At 36.7% G+C, this 24,367-nt stretch overlaps 1 long non-coding RNA gene across 1 annotated transcript in view; it reads right to left on the bottom strand.

Annotated features, from left to right (window-relative positions):
* The window catches only part of LOC138896986 (uncharacterized), a 43,064-nt gene extending 20,229 nt beyond the window's left edge, over window positions 1–22,835 (bottom strand). Inside the window, exon 1 of the long non-coding RNA XR_011410686.1 lies at window positions 22,701–22,835. This is a non-coding gene — a long non-coding RNA (uncharacterized lncRNA). The remainder of the gene's footprint in view (window positions 1–22,700) is intronic.
* Window positions 22,836–24,367: the final 1,532 nt, after the last annotated feature.

Raw genomic sequence — 24,367 nt, 5'->3', positions numbered from 1 at the left:
GAAGGAGTGCACTGTATAGCCAATTTGTTGAGCGAATTGTATGTTGTGTGTTGAGTGTCTTTCTTCAATATCTGCTGCTCATATATATAGCAGAAAAATGTTGAAGAATACCAAATGTCCACCCTCCATGGTGGAGCAAGCATTACATGTTTGTGGAGCAAGCACTTCATGTTTGTGGTGGGAAGACCATTATCCGGCTGCCAAATTATCAATACACGGATAGGAAAATATCCGTTACAAATACGGATAATCTTACGTTAATATTTACTATTAACAAATAAATTTGGTCCAAAAAATTAATCAATCAATCGATCATTTGACCAAATCCAAATCCAAATCCAAATCCAAATCTGAATCTGAAACGAATAACACACTGGTGTAGCGGTACTTCAAACCCCAGTGTTTCAACGAACACAAAGTTTGGTAGCAAATCACACTTACAGTTGCTTTGTTTGAAGTTAAAAATAATGCAGAACGAAGGAGTATATACTCAGAAAATCGTATGGAAATGCTGAGAGGAAGGAGTGCACTGTAAAGCCAATTTGTTGCGCGAATTATATGTTGTGTGTTGAGTGTCTTTCTTCAACATCTGCTGCTCATATATATAGCAGAAAAATGTTGAAGAAGACCAAACGTCCACCCTCCATGGTGGAGCAAGCATTACATGTTTGTGGAGCAAGCACTTCATGTTTGTGGTGGGAAGACCATTATCCGGCTGCCAAATTATCAATACACGGATTGGAAAATATCCGTTACAAGTACGGATAATCTCACATTAATATTTACTATTAACAAATAAATTTGGTCCAAAAAATTAATCAATCAATCGATCATTTGACAAAATCCAAATCCAAATCCAAATCCAAATCCAAATCCAAATCCAAATCCGAAACGAATAACACACTGGTGTAGCGGTACTTCAAACCCCAGTGTTTCAGCGAACACAAAGTTCGGTAGCAAATCACACTTACAGTTGCTTTGTTTGAAGTTAAAAACAATGCAGAACGAAGGAGTATATACGCAAAAAATCGTATGGAAATGCTGAGAGGAAGGAGTGCACTGTATAGCCAATTTGTTGAGCGAATTGTATGTTGTGTGTTGAGTGTCTTTCTTCAACATCTGCTGCTCATATATATATAGCAGAAAAATGTTGAAGAAGACCAAACGTCCACCCTCCATGGTGGAGCAAGCATTACATGTTTGTGTAGCAAGCACTTCATGTTTGTGGTGGGAAGACCATTATCCGGCTCCCGAATTATCAATACACGGATTGAAAAATATCCGTTACAAATACGGATAATCTTAGGTTAATACTTACTATTAACAAATAAATTTGGTCCAAAAAATTAATCAATCAATCGATCATTTGACCAAATCCAAATCCAAATCCAAATCTGAATCCAAATCCAAATCCGAATCCGAATCCGAATCCGAAACGAATAACACACTGGTGTAGCGGTACTTCAAACCCCAGTGTTTCAGCGAACACAAAGTTCGGTAGCAAATCACACTTACAGTTGCTTTGTTTGATGTTAAAAACAATGCAGAACGAAGGAGTATATACTCAGAAAATCGTATGAAATGCTGAGAGGAAGGAGTGCACTGTATAGCCAATTTGTTGAGCGAATTGTATGTTGTGTGTTGAGTGTCTTTCTTCAACATCTACTGCTCATATATATAGCAGAAAAATGTTGAAGAAGACCAAACGTCCACCCTCCATGGTGGAGCAAGCATTACATGTTTGTGGAGCAAGCACTTCATGTTTGTGGTGGGAAGACCATTATCCGGCTGCCAAATTATCAATACACGGATTGGAAAATATCCGTTACAAATACGGATAATCTTACGTTAATATTTACTATTAACAAATAAATTTGGTCCAAAAAGTTAATCAATCAATCGATTATTTGACCAAATCCAAATCCAAATCCAAATCCAAATCCGAATCCGAATCCGAAACGAATAACACACTGGTGTAGCGGTTCTTCAAACCCCAGTGTTTCAGCGAACACAAAGCTCGGTAGCAAATCACACTTACAGTTGCTTTGTTTGAAGTTAAAAACAATGCAGAACGAAGGAGTATATACTCAGAAAATCATATGGAAATGCTGAGAGAAAGGAGTACACTGTATAGCCAATTTGTTGAGCGAATTGTATGTTGTGTGTTGAGTGTCTTTCTTCAACATCTGCTGCTCATATATATAGCAGAAAAATGTTGAAGAATACCAAACGTCCACCCTCCATGGTGGAGCAAGCATTACATGTTTGTGGTGCAAACACTTCATGTTTGTGGTGGGAAGACCATTATCCGGCTGCCAAATTATCAATACACGGATAGGAAAATATCCGTTACAAATACGGATAATCTTACGTTAATATTTACTATTAACAAATAAATTTGGTCCAAAAAATTAATCAATCAATCGTTCATTTGACCAAATCCAAATCCAAATCCAAATCCGAATCCGAATCTGAAACGAATAACACACTGGTGTAGTGGTACTTCAAACCCCAGTGTTTCAGCGAACACAAAATTCGGTAGCAAATCACACTTACAGTTGCTTTGTTTGAAGTTAAAAACAATGCAGAACGAAGGAGTATATACTTAGAAAATCGTATGGAAATGCTGAGAGGAAGGAGTGCATTGTATAGCCAATTTGTTGAGCGAATTATATGTTGTGTGTTGAGTGTCTTTCTTCAACTTCTGATGCTCATATATATAGCAGAAAAATGTTGAAGAAGACCAAACGTCCACCCTCCATGGTGGAGCAAGCATTACATGTTTGTGGAGCAAGCACTTCATGTTTTGTGTGGGAAGACCATTATCCGGCTGCCAAATTATTAATACACGGATTGGAAAATATCCGTTACAAATACGGATAATATTATGTTAATATTTACTATTAATAAATAAGTTTGGTCCAAAAAATTAATCAATCAATCGATCATTTGACCAAATCCAAATCCGAATGAGAAACGAATAACACACTGGTGTAGCGGTACTTCAAACCCCAGTGTTTCAGCGTACACAAAGTTCGGTAGCAAATCACACATGCAGTTGCTTTGTTTGAAGTTAATAATAGTGCAGAACGAAGGAGTATATACTCAGAAAATCGTATGGATATGCTGAGAGGAAGGAGTGCACTGTATAGCTAATTTGTTGAGCGAATTGTATGTTGTGTGTTGAGTGTCTTTCTTCAACATCTGCTGCTCATATATATAGCAGAAAAATGTTGAAGAAGACCAAACGTCCGCCCTCCATGGTGGAGCAAGCATTACATGTTTGTGGAGCAAGCACTTCATGTTTGTGGTGGGAAGACCATTATCCGGCTGCCAAATTATCAATACATAGATTGGAAAATATCCGTTACAAATACGGATAATCTTACGTTAATATTTACTATTAACAAATAAATTTGGTCCAAACAATTAATCAATCAATCGATCATTTGACCAAATCCAAATCCAAATCCAAATCCAAATCCAAATCCAAATCCGAATCTGAATCCGAATCCAAAATGAATAACACACTAGTGTAGCGGTACTTCAAACCCCAGTGTTTCAGCGAACACAAAATTCGGTAGCAAATCACACTTACAGTTACTTTGTTTGAAGTTAAAAATAATGCAGAACGAAGGAGTATATACTCAGAAAATCGTATAGAAATGCTGAGAGGAAGGAGTGCACTGTATAGCCAATTTGTTGAGCGAATTGTATGTTGTGTGTTGTGTGTCTTTCTTCAACATCTGCTGCTCATATATATAGCAGAAAAATGTTGAAGAAGACCTAACGTCCACCCTCCAAGGTGGAGCAAGCATTACATGTTTGTGGAGCAAGCACTTCATGTTTGTGGTGGGAAGACCATTATCCGGCTGCCAAATTATCAATACACGGATTGGAAAATATCCGTTACAAATACGGATAATCTTACGTTAATATTTACTATTAACAAATAAATTTGGTCCAAAAAATTAATCAATCAATCGATCATTTGACCAAATCTAAATCCAAATCCAAATCCAAATCCGAATCCGAATCCGAAACGAATAACACACTGGTGTAGCGGTTCTTCAAACCCCAGTGTTTCAGCGAACACAAAGCTCGGTAGCAAATCACACTTACAGTTGCTTTGTTTGAAGTTAAAAACAATGCAGAACGAAGGAGTATATACTCAGAAAATCGTATGGAAATGCTGAGAGGAAGGAGTGCACTGTATAGCCAATTTGTTGAGCGAATTGTATGTTGTGTGTTGAGTGTCTTTCTTCAATATCTGCTGCTCATATATATAGCAGAAAAATGTTGAAGAATACCAAATGTCCACCCTCCATGGTGGAGCAAGCATTACATGTTTGTGGAGCAAGCACTTCATGTTTGTGGTGGGAAGACCATTATCCGGCTGCCAAATTATCAATACACGGATAGGAAAATATCCGTTACAAATACGGATAATCTTACGTTAATATTTACTATTAACAAATAAATTTGGTCCAAAAAATTAATCAATCAATCGATCATTTGACCAAATCCAAATCCAAATCCAAATCCAAATCTGAATCTGAAACGAATAACACACTGGTGTAGCGGTACTTCAAACCCCAGTGTTTCAACGAACACAAAGTTTGGTAGCAAATCACACTTACAGTTGCTTTGTTTGAAGTTAAAAATAATGCAGAACGAAGGAGTATATACTCAGAAAATCGTATGGAAATGCTGAGAGGAAGGAGTGCACTGTAAAGCCAATTTGTTGCGCGAATTATATGTTGTGTGTTGAGTGTCTTTCTTCAACATCTGCTGCTCATATATATAGCAGAAAAATGTTGAAGAAGACCAAACGTCCACCCTCCATGGTGGAGCAAGCATTACATGTTTGTGGAGCAAGCACTTCATGTTTGTGGTGGGAAGACCATTATCCGGCTGCCAAATTATCAATACACGGATTGGAAAATATCCGTTACAAGTACGGATAATCTCACATTAATATTTACTATTAACAAATAAATTTGGTCCAAAAAATTAATCAATCAATCGATCATTTGACAAAATCCAAATCCAAATCCAAATCCAAATCCAAATCCAAATCCAAATCCGAAACGAATAACACACTGGTGTAGCGGTACTTCAAACCCCAGTGTTTCAGCGAACACAAAGTTCGGTAGCAAATCACACTTACAGTTGCTTTGTTTGAAGTTAAAAAAATGCAGAACGAAGGAGTATATACGCAAAAAATCGTATGGAAATGCTGAGAGGAAGGAGTGCACTGTATAGCCAATTTGTTGAGCGAATTGTATGTTGTGTGTTGAGTGTCTTTCTTCAACATCTGCTGCTCATATATATATAGCAGAAAAATGTTGAAGAAGACCAAACGTCCACCCTCCATGGTGGAGCAAGCATTACATGTTTGTGTAGCAAGCACTTCATGTTTGTGGTGGGAAGACCATTATCCGGCTCCCGAATTATCAATACACGGATTGAAAAATATCCGTTACAAATACGGATAATCTTAGGTTAATACTTACTATTAACAAATAAATTTGGTCCAAAAAATTAATCAATCAATCGATCATTTGACCAAATCCAAATCCAAATCCAAATCTGAATCCAAATCCAAATCCGAATCCGAATCCGAATCCGAAACGAATAACACACTGGTGTAGCGGTACTTCAAACCCCAGTGTTTCAGCGAACACAAAGTTCGGTAGCAAATCACACTTACAGTTGCTTTGTTTGATGTTAAAAACAATGCAGAACGAAGGAGTATATACTCAGAAAATCGTATGAAATGCTGAGAGGAAGGAGTGCACTGTATAGCCAATTTGTTGAGCGAATTGTATGTTGTGTGTTGAGTGTCTTTCTTCAACATCTACTGCTCATATATATAGCAGAAAAATGTTGAAGAAGACCAAACGTCCACCCTCCATGGTGGAGCAAGCATTACATGTTTGTGGAGCAAGCACTTCATGTTTGTGGTGGGAAGACCATTATCCGGCTGCCAAATTATCAATACACGGATTGGAAAATATCCGTTACAAATACGGATAATCTTACGTTAATATTTACTATTAACAAATAAATTTGGTCCAAAAAGTTAATCAATCAATCGATTATTTGACCAAATCCAAATCCAAATCCAAATCCAAATCCGAATCCGAATCCGAAACGAATAACACACTGGTGTAGCGGTTCTTCAAACCCCAGTGTTTCAGCGAACACAAAGCTCGGTAGCAAATCACACTTACAGTTGCTTTGTTTGAAGTTAAAAACAATGCAGAACGAAGGAGTATATACTCAGAAAATCATATGGAAATGCTGAGAGAAAGGAGTACACTGTATAGCCAATTTGTTGAGCGAATTGTATGTTGTGTGTTGAGTGTCTTTCTTCAACATCTGCTGCTCATATATATAGCAGAAAAATGTTGAAGAATACCAAACGTCCACCCTCCATGGTGGAGCAAGCATTACATGTTTGTGGTGCAAACACTTCATGTTTGTGGTGGGAAGACCATTATCCGGCTGCCAAATTATCAATACACGGATAGGAAAATATCCGTTACAAATACGGATAATCTTACGTTAATATTTACTATTAACAAATAAATTTGGTCCAAAAAATTAATCAATCAATCGTTCATTTGACCAAATCCAAATCCAAATCCAAATCCGAATCCGAATCTGAAACGAATAACACACTGGTGTAGTGGTACTTCAAACCCCAGTATTTCAGCGAACACAAAATTCGGTAGCAAATCACACTTACAGTTGCTTTGTTTGAAGTTAAAAACAATGCAGAACGAAGGAGTATATACTTAGAAAATCGTATGGAAATGCTGAGAGGAAGGAGTGCATTGTATAGCCAATTTGTTGAGCGAATTATATGTTGTGTGTTGAGTGTCTTTCTTCAACTTCTGATGCTCATATATATAGCAGAAAAATGTTGAAGAAGACCAAACGTCCACCCTCCATGGTGGAGCAAGCATTACATGTTTGTGGAGCAAGCACTTCATGTTTTGTGTGGGAAGACCATTATCCGGCTGCCAAATTATTAATACACGGATTGGAAAATATCCGTTACAAATACGGATAATATTATGTTAATATTTACTATTAATAAATAAGTTTGGTCCAAAAAATTAATCAATCAATCGATCATTTGACCAAATCCAAATCCGAATGAGAAACGAATAACACACTGGTGTAGCGGTACTTCAAACCCCAGTGTTTCAGCGTACACAAAGTTCGGTAGCAAATCACACATGCAGTTGCTTTGTTTGAAGTTAATAATAGTGCAGAACGAAGGAGTATATACTCAGAAAATCGTATGGATATGCTGAGAGGAAGGAGTGCACTGTATAGCTAATTTGTTGAGCGAATTGTATGTTGTGTGTTGAGTGTCTTTCTTCAACATCTGCTGCTCATATATATAGCAGAAAAATGTTGAAGAAGACCAAACGACCACCCTCCATGGTGGAGCAAGCATTACATGTTTGTGGAGCAAGCACTTCATGTTTGTGGTGGGAAGACCATTATCCGGCTGCCAAATTATCAATACACGGATAGGAAAATATCCGTAACAAATACGGATAATCTTACGTTAATATTTACTATTAACAAATAAAATTGGTCCAAAAAATTAATCAATCAATCGATCATTTGACCAAATGCAAATCCAAATCCAAATCCAAATCCGAATCCGAAACGAATAACACACTGGTGTAGTGGTACTTCAAACCTCAGTGTTTCAGCGAACACAAAGTTCGGTAGCAAATCACACTTACAGTTGCTTTGTTTGAAGTTAAAAACAATGCAGAACGAAGGAGTATATACTCAAAAAATCGTATGGAAATGCTGAGAGGAAGGAGTGCATTGTATAGCCAATTTGTTGAGCGAATTGTATGTTGTGTGTTGAGTGTCTTTCTTCAACTTCTGATGCTCATATATATAGCAGAAAAATGTTGAAGAAGACCAAACGTCCACCCTCCATGGTGGAGCAAGCATTACATATTTGTGGAGCAAGCAGTTCATGTTTGTGGTGGGAAGACCATTATCCGGCTGCCAAATTATCAATACACGGATTGGAAAATATCCGTTACAAATACGGATAATCTTACGTTAATATTTACTATTAACAAATAAGTTTGGTCCAAAAAATTAATCAATCAATCGATCATTTGACCAAATCCAAATCCAAATCCAAATCTGAATCAGAAACGAATAACACACTGGTGTAGCGGTACTTCAAACCCCAGTGTTTCAGCGTACACAAAGTTCGGTAACAAATCACACTTACATATGCTTTGTTTGAAGTTTAAAACAATGCAGAAGAAGGAGTATATACTCAGAAAATCGTATGGAAATGCTGAGAGGAAGGAGTGCACTGTATAGCCAATTTGTTGAGCGAAATGTATGTTGTGTGTTGAGTGTCTTTCTTCAATATCTGCTGCTCATATATATCGCAGAAAAATGTTGAAGAAGACCAAACGTCCACCCTCCATGGTGGAGAAAGCATTACATGTTTGTGGAGCAAGCACTTCATGTTTGTGGTGGGAAGACCATTATCCGGCTGCCAAATTATCAATACACGGATTGGAAAATATCCGTTACAAATACGGATAATCTTACGTTAATATTTACTATTAACAAATAAATTTGGTCGAAAAAATTAATTAATCAATCGATCATTTGACCAAATCCAAATCCAAATCCAAATCCGAATCTGAATCTGAATCTGAAATGAATAACACACTGGTGTAGCGGTACTTCAAACCCGAGTGTTTCAGCGAACACAAAGTTCGGTAGCAAATCACACTTACAGTTGCTTTGTTTGAAGTTAAAAACAATGCAGAACGAAGGAGTATATACTCAGAAAATCATATGGAAATGCTGAGAGGAAGCAGTGCACTGTATAGCCAATTTGTTGAGCGAATTGTGTGTTGTGTGTTGAGTGTCTTTCTTCAACATCTGCTGCGAATATATATAGCAGAAAAATGTTGAAGAAGACCAAACGTCCACCCTCCAAGGTGGAGCAAGCATTACATGTTTGTGGAGCAAGCACTTCATGTTTGTGGTGGGAAAACCATTATCCGGCTGCCAAATTATCAATACACGGATTGGAAAATATCCGTTGGAAATACGGATAATCTTACGTTAATATTTACTATTAACAAATAAATTTGGTCCAAAAAATTAATCAATCAATCGATCATTTGACCAAATCCAAATCCAAATCCAAATCCAAATCCGAATCCGAATCCGAATCCGAAACGAATAACACACTGGTGTAGCAGTACTTCAAACCCCATTGTTTCAGCGAACACAAAGTTCGGTAGCAAATCACACTTACAGTTGCTTTGTTTGAAGTTAAAAACAATGCAGAACGAAGGAGTATATACTCAGAAAATCGTATGGAAATGCTGAGAGGAAGGAGTGCACTGTATAGCCAATTTGTTGAGCGAATTGTATGTTGTGTGTTGAGTGTCTTTCTTCAACATCTGCTGCTCATATATATAGCAGAAAAATGTTGAAGAAGACCAAACGTCCACCCTCCATGGTGGAGCAAGCATTACATGTTTGTGGAGCAAGCACTTCATGTTTGTGGTGGGAAGACCATTATCCGGCTGCCAAATTATCAATACACGGATTGGAAAATATCCGTTACAAATACGGATAATCTTACGTTAATATTTACTATTAACAAATAAGTTTGGTCCAAAAATTTAATCAATCAATCGATCATTTGATCAAATCCGAATCCAAATCCGAATCTGAATCCGAATCTGAAACGAATATCACACTGGTGTAGCGGTACTTCAAACCCCAGTGTTTCAGCGTACACAAATTTTGGTAGCAAATCACACTTACAGTTACTTTGTTTGAAGTTAAAAACAATGCAGAACGAAGGAGTATATACTGAGAAAATCGTATGGAAATGCTGAGAGGAAGGAGTGCACTGTATAACCAATTTCTTGAGCGAATTGTATGTTGTGTGTTGAGTGTCTTTCTTCAACATCATCTGCTCATATATATAGCAGAAAAATGTTGAAGAAGAGCAAACGTCCACCCTCCATGGTGGAGCAAGCATTACATGTTTGTGAAGCAAGCACTTCATGTTTGTGGTGGGAAGACCATTATCCGGCTGCCAAATTATCAATACACGGATTGGAAAATATCCGTTACAAATACGGATAATCTTACGTTAATATTTACTATTAACAAATAAAATTGGTCCAAAAAATTAATCAATCAATCGATCATTTGACCAAATCCAAATCCAAATCCAAATCCGAATCCAAATCCAAATCCAAATCCGAATCCGAATCCGAATCCGAAACGAATAACACACTGGTGTAGCGGTACTTCAAACCCCAGTGTTTCAGCGAACACAAAATTCGGTAGCAAATCACACTTACAGTTGCTTTGTTTGAAGTTAAAAACAATGCAGAACGAAGGAGTATATACTTAGAAAATCGTATGGAAATGCTGAGAGGAAGGAGTGCATTGTATAGCCAATTTGTTGAGCGAATTGTATGTTGTGTGTTGAGTGTCTTTCTTCAACATCTGTTGCTCATATATATAGCAGAAAAATGTTGAAGAAAACCAAACGTCCACCCTCCATGGTGGAGAAAGCATTACATGTTTGTGGAGCAAGCACTTCATGTTTGTGGTGGGAAGACCATTATCCGGCTGCTAAATTATCAATACACGGATTGGAAAATATCTGTTACAAATACGGATAATCTTACGTTAATATTTACTATTAACAAATAAATTTGGTCCAAAAAATTAATCAATCAATCGATCATTTAACCAAATCCAAATCCAAATCCAAATTCGAATCCGAATCTGAAACGAATAACACACTAGTGTAGCGGTACTTCAAACCCCAGTGTTTCAGCGAACACAAAGTTCGGTAGCAAATCACACTTACAGTTGCTTTGTTTGAAGTTAAAAACATTGCAGAACGAAGGAGTATATACTCAGAAAATCGTATGGAAATGCTGAGAGGAATGAGTGCACTGTATAACCAATTTGTTGAGCGAATTGTATGTTGTGTGTTCAGTGTCTTTCTTCAACATCTGCTGCTCATATAGATAGCATAAAAATGTTGAAGAAGACCAAACGTCCACCCTCCATGGTGGAGCAAGCATTACATGTTTGTGGAGCAAGCACTTCATGTTTGTGGTGGGAAGACCATTATTCGACAGCCAAATTATCAATACACGGATTGGAAAATATCCATTACAAATACGGATAATCTTACATTAATATTTACTATTAACAAATAAATTTGGTCCAAAAAATTAATCAATCAATCGATCATTTGACCAAATCCAAATCCAAATCCAAATCCGAATTCGAATTCGAATCCGAATCCGAAACGAATAACACACTGGTGTAGCGGTACTTCAAACCCCAGTGTTTCAGCGAACACAAAGTTCGGTAGCAAATCACACTTACAGTTGCTTTGTTTGAAGTTAAAAACAATCCAGAACGAAGGAGTATATACTCAGAAAATCGTATAGAAATGCTGAGAGGAAGGAGTGCACTGTATAGCCAATTTGTTTTGCGAATTGTATGTTGTGTGTTGAGTGTTTTTCTTCAACATCTGCTGCTCATATATATAGCAGAAAAATGTTGAAGAAGACCAAACGTCCACCCTCCATGGTGGAGCAAGCATTACATGTTTGTGGAGCAAGCACTTCATGTTTGTGGTGGGAAGACCATTATCCGGCAGCCAAATTATCAATACACGGATTGGAAAATATCCGTTACATATACGGATAATCTTACGTTAATATTTACTATTAACAAATAAATTTGGTCCAAAAAATTAATCAATCAATCGATCATTTGACCAAATCCAAATCCAAATCCAAATCCGAAACGAATAACACACTCGTGTAGCGGTACTTCAAACCCCAGTGTTTCAGCGAACACAAAGTTCAGTAGCAAATCACACTTACAGTTTCTTTGTTTGAAGTTAAAAACAATGCAGAACGAAGGAGTATATACTCAGAAAATCGTATGGAAATTTTGAGAGGAATGAGTGCACTGTATAGCCAATTTGTTGAGCAAATTGTATGTTGTGTGTTGAGTATCTTTCTTCAACATCTGCTGCTCATATATATAGCAGAAAAATGTTGAAGAAGACCAAACATCCACCCTCCATGGTGGAGCAAGCATTACATGTTTGTGGAGCAAGCACTTCATGTTTGTGGTGGGAAGACCATTATCTGGCTGTTAAATTATCAATACACGGATTGGAAAATATCCGTTACAAGTACGGATAAGCTTACGTTAATATTTACTATTAACAAATAAATTTGGTCCAAAAAATTAATCAATCAATCGATCATTTGACCAAATCCAAATCCAAATCCAAATCCTAATCCGAATCCGAATCCGAAACGAATAAAACACTGGTGTAGCGGTACTTCAAACCCCAGTGTTTCAGCGAACACAAAGTTCGGTAGCAAATCACACTTACAGTTGCTTTGTTTGAAGTTAAAAACAATGTAGAACGAAGGAGTATATACTCGGAAAATCATATGGAAATGCTGAGAGGAAGGAGTGCACTGTATAGCCAATTTGTTGAGCGAATTGTATGTTGTGTGTTGAGTGTCTTTCTTCAACATCTGCTGCTCATATATATAGCAGAAAAATGTTGAAGAAGAACAAACGTCCACCCTCCATGGTGGAGCAAGCATTACATGTTCGTGGAGCAAGCACTTCATGTTTGTGGTGTGAAGACCATTATCCGACTGCCAAATTATCAATACACGGATTGGAAAATATCCGTTACAAATACGGATAATCTTACGTTAATATTTACTATTAACAAATAAATTTGGTCCAAAAAATTAATCAATCAATCGATCATTTGACCAAATCCAAATCCGAATCCGAATCCGAATCCGAAACGAATAACACACTGGTTTAGCGGTACTTCAAACCCCAGTGTTTCAGCGAACACAAAGTTCGGTAGCAAATCACACTTACAGTTGCTTTGCTTGAAGTTAAAAACAATGCAGAACGAAGGAGTATATACATAGAAAATCGTATGGAAATGATGAGAGGAAGGAGTGCACTGTATAGCCAATTTGTTGAGCAAATTGTATGTTGTGTGTTGAGTGTCTTTCCTCAACATCTGCTGCTCATATATATAGCTGAAAAATGTTGAAGAAGACCAAACGTGCACCCTCCATGGTGGAGCAAGCATTACATGTTTGTGGAGCAAGCACTTGTTGTTTGTGGTGGGATGACCATTATCCGGCTGCCAAATTATCAATACACGGATTGGAAAATATTCGTTACAAATACGGATAATCTTACGTTAATATTTACTATTAACAAATAAATTTGGTCCATTAAATTTATCAATCAATCGATCATTTGACCAAATCCAAATCCAAATCCGAATCCGAATCCGAAACGAATAACACACTGGTGTAGTGGTACTTCAAACCCCATTTTCAGCGAACACAAAGTTCGGTAGCAAATCACACTTACAGTTGCTTTGTTTGAAGTTAAAAACAATGCAGAACGAAGGAGTATATACTCAGAAAATCGTATGGAAATGCTGAGAGGAAGGAGTGCACTGTATAGCCAATTTGTTGAGCGAATTGTATGTTGTGTGTTGAGTGTCTTTCCTCAACATCTGCTGCTCATATATATAGCTGAAAAATGTTGAACAAGACCAAACGTCCACCCTCCATGATGGAGCAAGCATTACATGTTCGTGGAGCAAACACTTCATGTTTGTGGTGGGAAGACCATTATCCGACTGCCAAATTATCAATACACGGATTGGAAAATATCCGTTACAAATACGGATAATCTTACGTTAATATTTACTATTAACAAATAAATTTGGTCCAAAAAATTAATCAATCAATCGATCATTTGACCAAATCCAAATCCGAATCCGAATCTGAAACGAATAACACACTGGTGTAGCGGTACTTCAAACCCCAGTGTTTCAGCGAACACAAAGTTCGGTAGCAAATCACACTTACAGTTGCTTTGCTTGAAGTTAAAAACAATGCAGTACGAAGGAGTATATACTTAGAAAATCGTATGGAAATGATGAGAGGAAGGAGTGCACTGTATAGCCAATTTGTTGAGCAAATTGTATGTTGTGTGTTGAGTGTCTTTCCTCAACATCTGCTGCTCATATATATAGCTGAAAAATGTTGAAGAAGACCAAACGTCCAACCTCCATGGTGGAGCAAGCATTACATATTTGTGGAGCAAGCACTTCTTGTTTGTGGTGGGATGACCATTATCCGGCTGCCAAATTATCAATACACGGATTGGAAAATATCCGTTACAAATACGGATAATCTTACGTTAATATTTACTATTAACAAATAAATTTGTCCAAAAAATTAATCAATTAATCGATCATTTGACCAAATCCAAATCCAAATCCGAATTCTAATCCGAATCCGAAACGAATAACACACTGGTGTAGCGGTACTTCAAACCCCAGTGTTTCAGCGAACACAAAGTTTGGTAGCAAATCACACTTACAGTTGCTTTGTTTGAAATTAAAAACAATGCAGAACGAAAGAGTATATACTCAGAAAATCGTATGGAAATGCTGAGAGGATTGAGTGCACTGTATAGCCAATTTGTTGAGCGAATTGTATGTTGTGTGTTGAGTGTCTTTCTTCAACATCTGCTGCTCATATATATAGCAGAAAAATGTTGAAGAAGACCAAACGTCCACCTTCCATGGTGGAGCAAGCATTACATGTTTGTGGAGCAAGCACTTCATGTTTGTGGTGGGAAGACCATTATCCGGCTGCCAAATTATCAATACACGGATTGGAAAATATCCGTTATAAATACGGATAATCTTACGTTAATATTTACTATTAACAAATAAATTTGGTCCATTAAATTTATCAATCAATCGATCATTTGACCAAATCCAAATCCAAATCCAAATCCAAATCCGAATCTGAATCCGAAACGAATAACACACTGGTGTAGCGGTACTTCAAACCCCAGTGTTTCAGCGAACACAAAGTTCGGTAGCAAATCACACTTACAGTTGCTTTGTTTGAAGTTAAAAACAATGCAGAACGAAGGAGTATATACTCAGAAAATCGTATGGAAATTCTGTGAGGAAGGAGTGCACTGTATACCCAATTTGTTGAGCGAAATGTATGTTGTGTGTTGAGTGTCTTTCTTCAACATCTGCTGCTCATATATATAGCAGAAAAATGTTGAAGAAGACCAAACGTCCACCCTCCATGGTGGAACAAGCATTACATGTTTGTGGAGCAAGCACTTCATGTTTGTGGTGGGAAGACCATTATCTCGCTGCCAAATTATCAATACACGGATTGGAAAATATCCGTTACAAATACGGATAATCTTACGTTAATATTTCCTATTAACAAATAAATTTGGTCCAAAAAATTAATCAATCAATCGATCATTTGACCAAATCCAAATCCAAATCCAAATCCAAATCCAAATCCAAATCCAAATCCAAATCCGAAACGAATAACACACTGGTGTAGCGGTACTTCAAACCCCAGTGTTTCAGCGAACACAAAGTTCGGTAGCAAATCACACTTACAGTTGCTTTGTTTGAAGTTAAAAACAATGCAGAACGAAGGAGTATATACTCAGAAAATCGTATGGAAATGCTGAGAGGAAGGAGTGCACTGTATAGCCAATTTGTTGAGCGAATTGTATGTTGTGTGTTGAGTGTCTTTCTTCAACATCTGCTGCTCATAAATATAGCATAAAATTGTTGAAGAAGACCAAACATCCACCCTCCATGGTGGAGCAAGCATTGCATGTTTGTGGAGCAAGCACTTCATGTTTGTGGTGGGAAGACCATTATCCGGCTGCCAAATTATCAATACACGGATTGGAAAATATCCGTTACAAATACGGATAATCTTACGTTAATATTAACTATTAACAAATAAATTTGGTCCAAAAAATTAATCAATCAATCGATCATTTGACCAAATCCAAATCCGAATCCAAATCCAAATCCGAAACGAATAACACACTGGTGTAGCGGTACTTCAAACTCCAGTGTTTCAGCGAACACAAAGTTTGGTAGCAAATCACACTTACAGTTGCTTTGTTTGAAGTTAAAAACAATGCATAACGAAGGAGTATATACTCAGAAAATCATATGGAAATGGTGAGAGGAAGGAGTGCACTGTATAGCCAATTTGTTGAGCAAATTGTATGTTGTGTGTTGAGTGTCTTTCTTCAACATCTGCTGCTCATATATATAGCAGAAAAATGTTGAAGAAGACCAAACGTCCACCCTCCATGGTGGAGCAAGCATTACATATTTGTGGAGCAAGCACTTCATGTTTGTGGTGGGAAGACCATTATCCGACTACCAAATTATCAATACACGGATTGGAAAATACCCGTTATAAATAGGGATAATCTTACGTTAATATTTACTATTAACAAATAAATTTGGTCCAAAAAACTAATCAATCAATCGATCATTTGACCAAATCCAAATCCAAATCCAAATCTGAATCTGAATCCGAATCCGAAACGAATAACACACTGGTGTAGCGGTACTTCAAACCCCAGTGTTTCAGCGAACACAAAGTTCGGTAGCAAATCACACTTACAGTTGCTTTGTTTGAAGTTAAAAACAATGCAGAACGAAGGAGTATATACTCAGAAAATCGTATGGAAATGCTGAGAGGAAGGAGTGCACTGTATAGCCAATTTGTTGAGCGAATTGTATGTTGTGTGTTGAGTGTATTTCTTCAACATCTGCTGCTCATATATATAGCAGAAAAATGTTGAAGAAGACCAACCGTCCACCCTCCATGGTGGAGCAAGCATTACATGTTTGTGGAGCAAGCACTTCATGTTTGTGGTGGGAAGACCATTATCCGGCTGCCAAATTATCAAAACACGGATTGGAAAATATCCGTTACAAATACGGATAATCTTATGTTAATATTTACTATTAACAAATAAATTTGGTCCAACATATTAATCAATCAATCGATCATTTGACCAAATCCAAATCCAAATCCAAATCCAAATCCAAATTCAAATCCGAATCCGAATCCGAATCCGAAACGAATAACAAACTGGTGTAGCGGTACTTCAAACCCCAGTGTTTCAGTGAACACAAAGTTCGGTAGCAAATCACACTTACAGTTGCTTTGTTTGAAGTTAAAAACAATGCAGAACGAAGGAGTATATACTTAGAAAATCGTATGGAAATGCTTAGAGGAAGGAGTGCACTGTATAGCCAATTTATTGAGCGAATTGTATGTTGTGTGTTGAGTGTCTTTCTTCAACATCTGCTGCTCATATATATAGCAGAAAAATGTTGAAGAAGACCAAACGTCCACCCTCCATGGTGGAGCAAGCATTACATGTTTGTGGAGCAAGCACTTCATGTTTGTGGTGGGAAGACCATTATCCGGCTGCCAAATTATCAATACACGGATTGGAAAATATCCGTTACAAATACGGATAATCTTACATTAATATTTACAATTAACAAAAAAATTTGGTCCAAAAAATTAATCAATCAATCGATCATTTGACCAAATCCAAATCCAAATCCGAATCCGAAATGAATGACACACTGGTGTAGCGGTACTTCTAACCCCAGTGTTTCAGCGAACACAAAGTTCGGTAGCAAATCACACTTACAGTTGCTTTGATTGAAGTTAAAAACAATGCAGAACGAAGGAGTATATACTCAGAAAATCGTATGGAAATGCTGAGAGGAAAGAGTGCACTATATAGCCAATTTGTTGAGCGAATTGTATGTTGTGTGTTGAGTGTCTTTCTTCAACATCTGCTGCTCATATATATAGCAGAAAAATGTTGAAGAAGACCAAACGTCCACCCTCCATGGTGGAGCAAGCATTACATGTTTGTGGAGCAAGCACTTCATGTTTGTGGTGGGAAGACCATTATCCGGCAGCCAAATTATCAATACACGGATTGGAAAATATCCGTTACATATACGGATAATCTTACGTTAATATTTACTATTAACAAATAAATTTGGTAAAAAAATTAATCAATCAATCGATCATTTGACCAAATCCAAATCCGAATCTGAATCCGAAACGAATAACATACTGGTGTAGCGGTACTTTAAACCCCAGTGTTTCAGCGAACACAAAATTCGGTCGCAAATCACACTTACAGTTGCTTTGTTTGAAATTAAAAACAATGCAGAACGAAGGAGTATATACTCAGAAAATCGTATGGAAATGTTGAGAGGAAGGAGTGCACTGTATAGCCAATTTGTTGAGCGAATTGTATGTTGTGTGTTGAGTGTCTTTCTTCAACATCTGCTGCTCATATATATATCAGAAAAATGTTGAAGAAGACCAAACGTCCACCCTCCATGGTGGATCAAGCATTACATGTTTGTGGAGAAAGCACTTCATGTTTTTGGTGGGAAGACCATTATCCGGCTGCCAAATTATCAATACACGGATTGGAAAATATCCGTTACAAATACGGATAATCTTACGTTACTATTTACTATTAACAAATAAATTTGGTCCAAAAAATTAATCAATCAATCGATCATTTGACCAAATCCAAATCCAAATCCAAATCCAAATCCAAATCCAAATCCGAATCCGAAACGAATAACACACTGGTGTAGCGGTACTTCAAACCCCAGTGTTTCAGCGAACACAAAGTTCGGTAGCTAATCATACTTACAGTTGCTTTGTTTGAAGTTAAAAACAATTCAGAACGAAGGAGTATATACTCAAAAAATCGTATGGAAATGCTGAGAGGAAGGAGTGCACTGTATAGCCAATTTGTTGAGCGAATTGTATGTTGTGTGTTGAGTGTCTTTCTTCAACATCTCCTGCTCATATATATAGCAGAAATTTTTTGAAGAAGACCAAACGTCCACCCTCCATGGTGGAGCAAGCATTACATATTTGTGGAGCAAGCACTTCATGTTTGTGGTGGGAAGACCATTATCTGGCTGCCAAATTATCAATACACGGATTGGAAAATATCCGTTACAAATACGAATAATCTTACGTTAATATTTACTATTAACAAATAAATTTGGTCCAAAAAATTAATCAATCAATCGATCATTTGACCAAATCCAAATCCAAATCCAAACCCAAATCCGAATCCGAATCCGAAACGAATAACACACTGGTGTAGCGGTACTTCAAACCCAGTGTTTCAGCGAACACAAAGTTCGGTAGCTAATCACACTTAAAGTTGCTTTGTTTGAAGTTAAAAACAATGCAGAACGAAGGAGTATATACTCAGAAAATCGAATGGAAATGCTGAAAGGAAGGAGTGCACTGTATAGCCAATTTGTTGAGCGAATTGTATGTTGTGTGTTGAGTGTCTTTCTTCAACATCTTCTGCTCATATATATAGCAGAAAAATGTTGAAGAAGACCAAACGTCCACCCTCCATGGTGGAGCAAGCATTACATGTTTGTGAAGCAAGCACTTCATGTTTGTGGTGGAAAGACCATTATCCGGCTGCCAAATTATCAATACACGGATTGAAAAATATCCGTTATAAATACGGATAATCTTACGTTAATATTTACTATTAACAAGTAAATTTGGTCCAAAAAATTAATCAATCAATCGATAATTTGACCAAATCCAAATCCAAATCCAAATCCAAATCCGAATCCGAAACGAATAACACACTGGTGTAGCGGTACTTCAAACCCCAGTGTTTTAGCGAACACAAAGTTCGGTAGCAAATCACACTTACACTTGCTTTGTTTGACGTTAAAAACAATGCAGAACGAAGGACTATATACTCAGAAAATCGTATGGAAATGCTGAGAGGAATGAGTGCACTTTATAGCCAATTTGTTGAGTGAATTGTATGTTGTGTTGAGTGTCTTTCTTCAACATCTGCTGCTCATATATATAGCAGAAAAATGTTGAAGAAGACCAAACGTCCACCCTCCATGATGGAGCAAGCATTACATGTTTGTGGAGCAAGCACTTCATGTTTGTGGTGGGAAGACCATTATCCGGCTGCCAAATTATCAATACACGGATTGGAAAATATCCGTTACAAATACGAATAATCTTACGTTAATATTTACTATTAACAAATAAATTTGGTCCAAAAAATTAATCAATCAATCGATCATTTGACCAAATCCAAATCCAAATCCAAATCCGAATCCGAATCCGAAACGAATAACACACTGGTGTAGCGGTACTTCAAACCCCAGTGTTTCAGCGAACACAAAGTTCAGTAGCAAATCACACTTACAGTTTCTTTGTTTGAAGTTAAAAACAATGCAGAACGAAGGAGTATATACTCAGAAAATCGTATGGAAATGCTGAGAGGAATGAGTGCACTGTATAACCAATTTGTTGAGCGAATGGTATGTTGTGTGTTTCGTGTCTTTCTTCAACATCTGCTGCTCATATATATAGCAGAAAAATGTTGAAGAAGACCAAACGTCCACCCTCCATGGTGGAGCAAGCATTACATGTTTGTGGAGCAAGCACTTCATGTTTCTGGTGAAAAGACCATTATCGAGCTACCAAATTATCAATACACGGATTGGAAAATATCCGTTACAAATACGGATAATCTTACGTTAATATTTACTATTAACAAATAAATTTGGTCCAAAAAATTAATCAATCAATCGATCATTTGACCAAATCCAAATCCCAATCCGAATCCGAAACGAATAACACACTGGTGTAGCGGTACTTCAAACCCTAGTGTTTCAGCGAACACAAAGTTCGGTAGCAAATCACATTTACAGTTGCTTTGTTTGAAGTTAAAAACAATGCAGAACGAAGGAGTATATACTCAGAAAATCGTATGGAAATGCTAAGAGGAAGGAGTGCACTGTATAACCAATTTGTTGAGCGAATTGTATGTTGTGTGTTGAGTGTCTTTCTTCAACATATGCTGCTCATATATATAGCAGAAAAATGTTGAAGAAAACCAAACGTCCACCCTCTATGGTGGAGCAAACATTACATGTTTGTGGAGCAAGCACTTCATGTTTGTGGTGGGAAGACCATTATCCGGCTGCCAAATTATCAATACACGGATTGGAAAATATCCGTTACAAATACGGATAATCTTACGTTAATATTTACTATTAACAAATAAATTTGGTCCAAAAAATTAATCAATCAATCGATCATTTGACCAAATCCAAATCCAAATCCAAATCCGAATCCGAAACGAATAACACACTGGTGTAGCGGTACTTCAAACCCCAGTGTTTCAGCGAACACAAAGTTCGGTAGCAAATCACACTTACAGTTGCTTTGTTTGAAGTTAAAAACAATGCAGAACGAAGGAGTATATACTCAGAAAATCGTATGGAAATGCTGAGAGGAATGAGTGCACTGTATAGCCAATTTGTTGAGCGAATTGTATGTTGTGTGTTGAGTGTCTTTCTTCAACATCTGCTGCTCATATATATAGCAGAAAAATGTTGAAGAAGACTAAACGTCCACCCTCCATGGTGGAGCAAGCATTACATGTTTGTGGAGCAAGCACTTCATGTTTGTGGTGGGAAGACCATTATCCGGCTGCCAAATTATCAATACACGGATTGGAAAATATCCGTTACAAATACGGATAATCTTACGTTAATATTTACTATTAACAAATAAATTTGGTCCAAAAAATTAATCAATCAATCGATCATTTGACCAAATCCAAATCCAAATCTAAATCCAAATCCAAATCCAAATCCGAAACGAATAATACACTGGTGTAGCGGTACTTCAAACCCCAGTGTTTCAGCGAACACAAAGTTCGGTAGCAAATCACACTTACAGTTGCTTTGTTTGAAGTTAAAAACAATGCAGAACGAAGGAGTATATACTCAGAAAATCGTATGGAAATGCTGAGAGGAAGGAGTGCACTGTATAGCCAATTGGTTGAGCGAATTGTATGTTGTGTGTTGAGTGTCTTTCTTCAACATCTGCTGCTTATATATATAGCAGAAAAATGTTGAAGAAGACCAAACGTCCACCCTCAATGGTGGAGCAAGTATTACATGTTTGTGGAGCAAGCACTTCATGTTTGTGGTGGGAAGATCATTATCCGGCTGCCAAATTATCAATACACGGATTGAAAAATATCCGTTACAAATACGGATAATCTTACGTTAATATTTACTATTAACAAATAAATTTGGTCCAAAAAATTAATCAATCAATCGATCATTTGACCAAATCCAAAACCAAATCCGAAGCCGAAGCCGTGCCGAGCGAGCGACGACGACAACGGCGCGATACTTGCTTTCTTCTTAACTCTTTAAGAGCTACAAGAAGAGCAATTATATATATACCAAATCCGAAGCCGAAGCCGAGCGAGCGACGACGACGACGGCGTGAGGCTTGCTTTCTTCTTAACTCTTTAAGAGATACAAGAAGAGCAATTATATATATACCCACCAAAAATGTCTTCCTCTTCCAATATGGGACAATGTCTCATTGTTAAGAGGGGGAAACTTAAAATTTTACTCAAAATTTCATTTTCTCTCCATTTCCCATTCACCCTTATTTTAAGAATATTCATCTTAAAATAAAACCTTAACAAAAATTATATATGTATATGTCGGTTTGGTTCGGATTTTTTTACTCAAAACCAAATCAAACCTAGTCGGGTTTTTTAATCGGTTTGATTTGACTTTTCGGTTTGGTGCGATTTTTCGGTTCAGTTTGTACGCCCCTAATTACAGTATCTCATGGATTGTGGATTCTTTTCTTATAATACAATTTGATGTGTTATCTAAGTGAACTTCATTAATCCAAATCAAACATATCTAACATAAATACCTGTGCACTTAGCATTACTCATACACACTGAATGATGTTTTTTCCCTTTTCTTCTTATGTAGCACTTACATTGTAGCTAGTATTATTGCTTATATTGCAACATATGCAGATACATGTAGGTACTAATATCGCCTATATTGACCAGTCTTGTTATTAACTTATTCATCTGAGTAGCAACTTGGTTCTGGCAAACTTACTAATTTTTCATGTTTATGTGAGGCTCTTGCCTTGATCATAAACAGAAGTATGAATAATCTGACCATACTTTTTCTTTTGTTGAGAACGAATACTTTATCATCAATATTTATTTATCAAATAATATATAATATTTAACAGAGGCACAATTACACTAGCAACATATAGTACTACTCACTATAAAACTATTTATGTGCAGTTGTTGCCTTAGTCTTGAACAGAAGTATGAACAATCTGACCGTACTTTTTCTTTTGTGGAGAAAGAATACTTTATCATCAATATTTATGTATCAAATAAGAACCTTCTATAACATTTAACAGAGGTATGGTTACAATGACAACATATGGTACTACTCACTATAAAATTATTTATGTGCAGCTCTTGCCTTGGTCGTGATCAGAAGTATGAACAATCTATCCGTACTATTTCTTTTGTTGAGAAAGCATCAATATTTGTGTATCAAATAAGAAGCTTCTATGACATTTAACAGAGATATGGTTACATTGACAATATATGATAATACTTACTAAAACTACGTTTCTACTTTCTACTAAACTTAGTTGATTAAGACATCAAACCTTACAAACTTTACTCACTAATGGACTATTAGTGCGTTATGTGGTGAGGTTAACCGGAACATCAATACAACCTATAATTCAAACTTTACTCAATTTTGTTCATGAAGTGGCTCAATTATACATATTTAACACTATAGTAACGATGCTATCTACAGGATTTCAAATATAGATGTTTTAAGTTATGAGGTGAGAGAATGGATTCTAAAATGTATATTTATTTTATTTTTAGGGCATATATATATATATATATATATGGTTCCACCTTGATGGACATGATTCTATCAAACCCGCAAACTCATGGTTAGATCCGCTACTTATAAAAAATTGACATTGTTGCTAGACCATGCACAAAAGTTAAAAACATCGGTGTACAATGAAGACTGGTCATTTGAATACCCTTTATCGAAAAATTATACAGTGATATAAAAAATTATATTGCATATGTAAATAAAAAATTACTTATTATACATGTATATTAAATCTTGAACATTTTAAGCGGAATTCCCGGCTTATTTGTCGAAAATCTTGACATCTAAGGCTCCACCAAGTACAAATAATTAAATTTGAAAATATGGATAGTTGACTTTTATCTTTAGGTGACAGATGAAGTGAATTGCATTTTGTGAATTATTCAACAAAGTCTTCGAGTGAAGTTTGTACAAAGACAGGCGCACTAGTAACGTAACTTGTATACTGCAAATGCCATTATTAAAGCTGCTGTTTTTTAATCTTCTTCAATTCAATTTCAAGTAACTCAAACAATCTTGGCAACACTTTAAAAG

The sequence above is a fragment of the Nicotiana tomentosiformis genome, chromosome 8 (assembly GCF_000390325.3).
Source record: "Nicotiana tomentosiformis chromosome 8, ASM39032v3, whole genome shotgun sequence".
In the NCBI taxonomy this organism is placed as follows: domain Eukaryota; kingdom Viridiplantae; phylum Streptophyta; class Magnoliopsida; order Solanales; family Solanaceae; genus Nicotiana; species Nicotiana tomentosiformis.
Note: the sequence above shows the minus strand (reverse complement) of the source record. Positions and strands in the feature narration are given on the sequence as shown.